We start from the raw sequence: 8,949 nt of genomic DNA, 5'->3' as shown, positions 1-8,949 counted from the left end.
GTAAAGTTAAAAAAAGTGATATTAAAACGACGAAATACTCAATGTAAAGCACGTTTTTCAGCCACAGTTTTATGAAACAACTTACAAAATAGTTTCCACAAATTCCGAGTATTATATTTCAAGACATTTACAATTGGTGGAAAGATATATTTGAAAATCCCACAGTGCACAGTGGTCTAAATTCGAAAAATCGTGATCGTTCTAGATTTGACTATGAAAAATTGATTTTATGTACTCAATGTCCTCAGCAAAATTGTTTCATAGAACAAGGCCTTACTTTTGGCGTTTTTGGTTTTTCGATCAATTCACCTAACAGTTAGATAAAAGAAATATTTTTTTCTAATTTTCAATATACCGGATTGCTTTCTTCAGCAAAGTTGTGGAAAACTTTAAAAGAATAACAATTGATGAATACTGCGATGTCCTATCTGTACGTTGAACACGACAAAATAGAGTTTTTCGTGGAACACCCCTCCTTAAAATCAGTTTTTTGTCTATAATTTCGTCTGTAATGGTCAAAACAATGCAAAATGTTCTAAGAATTTATGCATTCAACTAAGCTTTCCTCAAGACTTTGTAAAATTTATTGTTTTGACAATCACAGAAAAAATAATAGACAAAAAACTGATTTTAAGGTGGGGTGTTCCACAAAAAACTCTATTTTGTCGTGTTAAACGTAGAGATAGGACATCGCAGTATTCGGCAATTGTTATTCTTTTAAAATTTTCTACAACTTTGCTGAAGGAAGCAATCCGGTATATTGAAAATTAGAAAAAATATTTTTTTTATCTAACTTTTAGGTGGATTGATCGAAAAACCAAAAACGCCAAAAGTAAGGCCTTGTTCTATGAAACAATTTTGCTGAAGACATTGAGTACATAAAATCAATTTTTCACAGTCAAATCTAGAACGATCACGATTTTTCGAATTTGGACCACTGTGCACTGTGGGATTTTCGAATAAATCTTTCCACCAATTGTAAATGTCTTGAAACACAATACTTGGAATGTGTGGAAACTATTTTGGATGCTGTTCAATAAAATTGTGGTTGAAAACCGTGCTTTACATTGAGTATTTTATCGTTTCAATATCACTTTTTTGTACTTCACGGCCTTCAAAAGGGCATTACTCAAAAATGTACCGTACGATGATTTTGAAATTTTGACCATAGATTCTGTACGTCATAGCGAATCGAATGGTGTAGTCAGATTCTTTGGTGCATTTTTTTATAATAACGGTCTGTGGGAGCACCGTGAGATATAAAGGGAAAGTATCATATCTCAAATAATACTCACATAAAAAGCAAAGCCTTGGTGCTACATTCCGTATCGGAATTCGACCTTCTGTTTTACTATACACAGACTCCGCAGCCGACTGTTAAGTGTACATGACAATTGCGGGGCTAGCGCTACGATCCTACTGACACTACCAGTCTCTCCCGAGCCGAGACTCGAACCTACGACGACTGGCTTGTTAGACCAGCATCGTACCTCGAGACCAGCTGGGAGGGTCAATACTCATATGTTGTGCAATAAAATTTAATTGTTGTATAATATTTCTTGCAAAAATCAGCTTCCATAGATTTTACAACTTGCACGGTCTCATTTCTCATACAAAAATCTCGATGCGACATCATGTGACACTATCGTTATTCAACAGTATCATTAAACATGAAGTAGGGCCTAGGTTGCAGTACACTACTAACAAACATCTCAATAGTTCGATTACAAATGCTATCCTGAGCATCCCACTGCCCAAGCCAGTCAGCAAGCATGCGCAATGTGTGATCTATTGCAAATGTCAAACCTGGGGCTGCGATATGCTGTGCAGCGCTAATCACGGTAGAACCATTACTGATATCACTAATGTGGGCTGTAATCGACCGATGACGAAGGAAGAATGTAACAGGCAACGGCAGAAATTAATCAATACTCGCGTAAGTGAAAACGAACGGAAAACTCCAATACACATCGATTGAAAATCAGAATCGACACCCGGGCAAGTTTTTCGTGCAACACTAAACGTTAAATAGTGAACGTGATGTGAAAAGTTAAGAATTTGTGACGAAACAGATAGTGTGGAATAATATTGCCAGTTCGATTACCTGGCAGATTCCTGAACCCGTGTTATTCTGTACAACGTATTATATTTGTGTAAGGAAAGTTTACTCATAAGAATACATAACTAACAATTGTGTACGGGTTATAATCACTATCGGATATTGTTGGATTTCATTAAACTCAATAAACGTTCCATAAGGTAAGCTGAAACAAGTATTCAGTTATGATTCCCAAGTGTGTTACAAAAACATAGATACCGAGTAACATTTATTTCCAAAAATCAAGTTCATAATTTATAATTCAATAATTTGAAAAATCATATCTCGCTGTCCAATCGATTCGATCGTAATAGATTGGCTGCGAGTGCCTGACGTCAACATAGGACCAAAAATTGTCACACGGTTATCATCCTGATTATGAAAGGGGACCCGATTCAAGAGCAGCGGGAGATAAAGTTATGCTATGCAAACCGCGTCTGGTGCTGTCTTTTTTTTTACCCGCCTACACATCTTCTCAGCGGTGGGCTAAAAGGTCTTGTTTTACGTATTGATTTATACGTTCGCAACCTTGGCAATCATGATTGATGTTGCAATAAAAAACCTAAATTAATCCACCTAGCGGTCAGACCCAGCCTTTCTCATTCAAACTTATTATTTATGAAAATAGATTTACAAGAACGCTTCAATCCAATAAATGTATATTTACTCTTAAGGTTCTAAAAAATTGATGTTGTAATCTATACATATAAAAATGCAGTCCGGTCTGTCTGTCTGTCTGATCCATATAGGCTCGAAAACTACCGAACCGATCGGCGTGAAAATTTGTATGTATGGGTTTTTGGTGCCGATAAAGGTTCCTATGATAGTTTGAGACCCCTCCTTCTTCTGGAAGGGAGGGGTCCCATACAAATGAAACACAAATTTCTGCCCATCTCGAAAACTAATCAACTAGATGGAACCAAATTTGGCAGGTAAATGTTTTTAGTGGTAAAAAATATGTTCATAATGTTTTGACACCCCTCCTTCTTTTGGAAGGGAGGACTGCCATACAAATGAAACACAGATTTCTGCACATCCTGAGAACTAACCAACTGAATGGAACCAAATTTGGCAGGTGAATATTTCTAGAGGTAACAAATATGTGCATGATAGTTTGACACCCCTCCCTTTTCTATGAGGGAGAGGTCCCATACAAATGAAACACAATTTTCGCACAGCTCAAGAACCAATCAAGAAAATACAACCAAATTTGGAATGAGAATGTTTTGAGAGGTAACAAATGTGTCCATAATGGTTCGACGCCCCTCCCTCTTCTGGAAGCACAAGTTTCTGCACAAATTTCTGCACATCTCGTGAACTAATCAACTAAATGGAACCATATTTGGTGATTGAAAGTTTTCAGTGGTAACCAATATGTTCCATAATTGACCTCAGGCAACATTTTGGATTGTAAGATGGCAACATACGGTTTCTGGAAAACAGCCAAAAATGGCCGATTTCCACCCAATGTAATAATATCCAGATCTAGAATGATACACAGGAGCTCAAATCGACCACAGATACCATTTTGAATTCTAAGATGGCGACTTCCGGCTTCTGAAAAACAGCTGAACATTACCAAATACCACCCAATATGAGTATCTCCGGAGCCAGAATGTTGCAAGAAGCTAAAAATTGACTTCAGACACCACTATGAATTGTAGGATGGCAACTTTTGGTTTCTGGAAAACAGCCAAAAATGGCCGATTTCCGCCTAACATGAGTATCTCCGGAACTAGAATGATACACAGCAGCTGAAATCGACCACAGAACCCATTTTGGATTCTAGGTTGGCGACTTTCGGTTCCTGGGAAACAGCCGAAAATGATCGAATAACACCCAATATGGGTGTTTCTTCAATCAGAATGACGCTCAGAGGCCAGAAATTATCTTAAATACCATTTTGAAATCCAAGACGGTGACTTCCAGTTTGTCCAGCCTAAATAACCAATCAGGTACTATTTTGAATTGTTAAATGGCAACTTCTAGGAAACAGTCGACAATAACCGAATAATACTCAATATGGATATCGAGGTGATGTATAGAAACCAAACATTGACCCTGGACACTATTTTGAATTTAAAGAAGACCACTTTTAGTTTCTGGAAAACAACCAAAATAACTAAATACCTGTGTCAGATTGATGCCAGAAAGTCTGCTGAAAATGACCGAATACCACCCAATATGAACATATTCAGAATTAAGGCGATGTACAGAAGCCAAAAGTCGAGGATGTTGTCATTTCGATAAAACCAGTCATTTCAAACGATTTGTTATTTGACTTTGATCATATCCTATGGCCGATTCTCCGTGCATTTGCAGACTTTAAACACATCGCAAGGAATCAACGAATTTGGAACGTTTAAATAGTACAAAACCACATTTAAATTATGTGGAGACCACATATGTCAATCAAAGCAGGTATAGTTTTAAATAGCCTTTGAATTTCATTTCTTCCCATAACTTTTGAGCCACATATCAAATTGTTATGAAGTTTGGTATTTGTCAGTTTGAGAGATGACTCGTTCGTATGACACTAGTTATGTTCAAATAAGTCATGTAATCTTTGAAATAATAGACTTTCGTCGTTTTATTAACAATTTAATACATAACGGTGGCTTAAGCTCAATTATATTGAAATGGGAACGTATAGGGCAGCCAGACTTTGAAACCACGTGTTCAATCATAATTCATCAGTTAACCCTTAATTAGCTCGCTCATCTGATAATAATATTGATCAAATCGGTTGTGTAGTTTCTGAGATAATGAAGTTTCGTGATATTTTCATTTTGGTACTTTACAGACGAAGTAACAGTCCGATCACAGTAAAATTCATTAGGGTGTTACGAGGCAGCTAGACTTATTAGTTGACACTAATTTTGTGGAAATCGGGTCAGCCATCTCTGATAAAAGTGAGTGAGTTCAAGTAGTCTTCGAAATATGTTCCTTTCAAAGCTGGGTTTCACATTTTTAAACATAACAGACCAAGTAATAGTCTGATTGCAAAACAAATCAATAGGGTCTTATGGGGCAACTAGACCTTCCATTTGACACTGATTTTATGAAAATCAGTTCAGCCATCTCTGAGAAACATGAGTGAGATTAAGTAGTCTTTTAAACACGTTTCTTGTCATAACTTTTGAACCACGAGTTCAATCTTTATGAAATTCAAAATTTAAGAGTATTTTAGGTAGCCCGTTCATTTGAAATCAATTTTGTTCAAATCGGTTGTGTAGTTTTCGAGATAAGGATGTTTCATGATTTTTACATTTTGATACATAACCTCTAAACTGAAAATCCGATTACAATGAAATCTAATAGGGTCTTATGGGACAACGGGGCCTTTCCTTTTTCAATTAATTTCATGAAAATCGGTCCAGCCATCTCTGAGAAAAGTGAGTGAGAATAAAAATCTGCACATACACACACACACACATACACACACATACAGAAAATGCTCAGCTCGTCGAGCTGAGTCGAGTGATATATGCCATTCGGCCCTTTGGAGCACTTTTATATCTTCGGTTTTGCAAGTAATTGCTATACCTTTCTAGGAGAAAGGCAAAAAGATGGCACAATAATTTGTTGCCCCGGGCTACCGACGTTTTTCCAAGTCTATAAATTATATAGGTATGATAAATTAATTCATGTTTTTTTCTAAGTTAAGCAACTTGACTACGTTGAAAAAAAATGTATTCCTCTATGGAATTTTAGTAAAAACTGTAAAGAAGGTGAACAAATTGAAAAACATTCGGCTTTGAACATTGAAAAACGATTTAACACATAAAACTCAGAACGAGAAAAAACAGAATCACTATCTCAATTAAAAAAACCTAAATTAATCCACCTAGCGGTCAGACCCAGCCTTTCTCATTCAAACTTATTATTTATGAAAATAGATTTACGAGAACGCTTCAATCCAATAAATGTATATTCACTCTTAAGGTTCTAAAAAATTGATGTTGTAATTTATACATATAAAAATGCAGTCCGGTCTGTCTGTCTGTCTGATCCATATAGGCTCGAAAACTACCGAACCGATCGACGTCAACATTTGTATGTAGGGGTTTTTGGTGCCGATAAAGGTTCCTAGGATAGTTTGAGACCCCTCCCTCTTCTGGAAGGGAGGGGTCCCATACAAATGAAACATAAATTTCTGCACAACTCAAGAACAAACCAAGCAAATAAAACCGAATTTGGCATGTGGATGTTTTAAGGGGTAAAAAATATGTCCATAATAGTTGGATGAAACACAAATTTGTGCACAGCTCGAGAACTAATCAACCAAATGGAACAAAATTTGGCAGGAAAATGTTTTTAGTGGTAACAAATATGTACATAATGGTTTGAAACCCGACTCCCTCTTCTATAAGGGAGGGATCCCATGAAAATGAAAAACAAATTTCGCACAGCTCAAGAACCAATCAAGAAAATACAACCAAATTTGGTATGTGAATGTTTTTAGAGGTAACAAATATGTCCATAATGGTTTGACGCCCCTCCCTCTTCAGGAAGTACATGTTTCTTCACAAATTTCTGCACATCTCGCGAACTAATCAACTAAACGGAACCATATTTGGCAGGTGAATGTTTTTAGTGGTAACAAATATGTTCCATAATCGACCTCAGACAACATTTTGGATTGTAAGATGGCAACTTCCGGTTTCTAGAAAACAGCCTGAAATGGACGATTCCCATTAAATATGAGTATTTCTGGAACCAGAAAGATGCACAGAAGCTAAAAATTGATCACAGACAAAGTCTTGAATTTCAAGATGGTGACTTCCGGTGTCTGGCAAACAGCCGGAAATGACCGAATACCATTCAATATGAATGTTTTCGGAACCAGAATTACGCCCAGATGACAGAAATTGATTTCACAGGCAATTTTAAAGTCCAAAATGACGACTTTCGGCTTCTGAAAAACAGTCCAAAGTGACCAAATATCACCCAATATGAGTTTTTCTTTAACCAGTATCCTAAATACCATTTTGAAATCCAAGATGGCGACTACCGGTTTGTGAAAAACAGCCTAAAATAAACAAATACTATCCAATATGAGTATCTCTGGAACCAGAATTATGCAAGGAGCTAACAATTGACCTCAGGCACCATTTTGAATTGCTAAATGGCAACTTATAGGCAACAGTCGGAAATGACCGAATAATACTCAATATGGATATTTTCGTAAACGTGATGATGCATAGAAACCAAACATTGACCCTGGACACTATTTTGAATTTGAAGACGACCACTTTTGGTTTCTGGAAAACAACCAAAAATACCTTCCAATATGGATATTTCCGGTGTCAGATTGATGCCAGAAAGTCTGCTGATAATGACAGAATACCACCCAATATGAATATATTCAGAATTAAGGCGATGTACAGAAGCCAAAAGACGAGGATGTTGTCATTTCGATAAAACCAATCATTTCAAACGATTTGTTATTTGACTTTGATCATATCCTATGGCCGATTCGTCGTGCATTTGCAGACTTCAGACAAACCGCAAGGAATCAATGAACTTGGAACGTTCAAATAGTACGACACCACATTTAAATTATGTTTTTTTTTTGTTCATCTATAATTTATTTGACACGGCACAAATACAATTTAATGTTTAACGGCGCCAATTATATCTGGTAGCTTACTTTCTAAAGTATCTTAATAACTAAAAGAAAATTTTTTATCCTCGCTGCCGACTACGAGCTGAAACTAAATGTAACTTAAAACTATAATATTTTGCATTAAAAGCACTGGTTTACTGTATGATGGTTTTCATTGCCATAGGTAAGCACATGTTCCGCTGCTGGGCCAAGATATTACGGACTGGCATATTGGGTTGTCTCCCTCGGACCTTGAGAGTATCGTGCGGGTCTGATTGCTGTTTCCGGATCCGGGGTCTTAACGTGTTCTTGTCGTTAGGCTGGATGCAGGCGGAAGGGGGTAGGACTAAACTGGGGCGTGGATGGATTTCAGGAAAACGTATATAAGGGACATGTAGGATAGGTCACGGCTCGCCAAGACATCACGAACAGGAACAGCCGACTACCTACCTTCGGCCTGCAGGGAAGCTATTAATTTAGACCTGGCGTCACGGTGTACAGGGCATGACCAAACAACGTGCTCTATGTCGTGATAACCTTCACCACAGGCACAGATACCACTTTCCCCGAGCCCAACACGGCGGAGATGCGCGTCAAATCTATAGTGATTGGACATAAGCCGGGACATCACGCAAATGAAATCCCGACCTACATCCAACCCCTTGAACCACGGGATCGTCGACACCTTGGGGATTATGGAATGTAACCACCTTCCCAGTTCCCCTCTGGTCCAAGCATTTTGCCAACTGATGATCGTATTCTGACGTACAAATGAGAAAAATTCATTAAAGGCAATTGGTCTTTCATAAATTCCACCGTTTGTTGCGCCTACCTTAGCCAAAGAGTCCGCTCATTGCCCGGTATCGAGCAGTGAGAAGGGACCCACGCTAAGGAGAGTGCTTAACATCTTTCATCGATCGGAGAGCCTCAATGGAACTGAGACTGTCCGTAAAGATGAAATAATGGTCCGTGGGCATTTTTTCGATAATCCCTAGGGTGTACTGAATTGCAGCCAATTCTGCGACGTAAACAGAAGCAGGATTATCAAGCTTATGGGAGACGGGTAAATTGTTATTGAAAATACCGAAGCCAGTGGACCCATCAAGAAGTGATCCGTCAGTGTAGAACATATTGTCGCAGTTGATGTTTCGATATTTATTGTAAAAAATTTTGGGGATCTGCTGCACGCGTAAATGATCCGGGATTCGACGAGTTTCTTCTATGGATGTATCGAAAAACACAG

General features: G+C 37.8%; 1 protein-coding gene across 1 annotated transcript in view; it reads left to right on the top strand.

The window, feature by feature from the left end:
- Nucleotides 1–1,788: 1,788 nt before the first annotated feature.
- Nucleotides 1,789–8,949, top strand: part of LOC129725553 (TBC1 domain family member 16) — a 30,405-nt gene continuing 23,244 nt past the window's right edge. The window contains exon 1 of the mRNA XM_055681536.1: nucleotides 1,789–2,259. The gene's annotated coding sequence lies outside the window, so the exon portion shown is untranslated. The remainder of the gene's footprint in view (nucleotides 2,260–8,949) is intronic.

This window comes from Wyeomyia smithii, chromosome 2, assembly GCF_029784165.1.
Source record: "Wyeomyia smithii strain HCP4-BCI-WySm-NY-G18 chromosome 2, ASM2978416v1, whole genome shotgun sequence".
NCBI classification, from domain to species: Eukaryota; Metazoa; Arthropoda; class Insecta; order Diptera; family Culicidae; genus Wyeomyia; species Wyeomyia smithii.
Note: the sequence above shows the minus strand (reverse complement) of the source record. Positions and strands in the feature narration are given on the sequence as shown.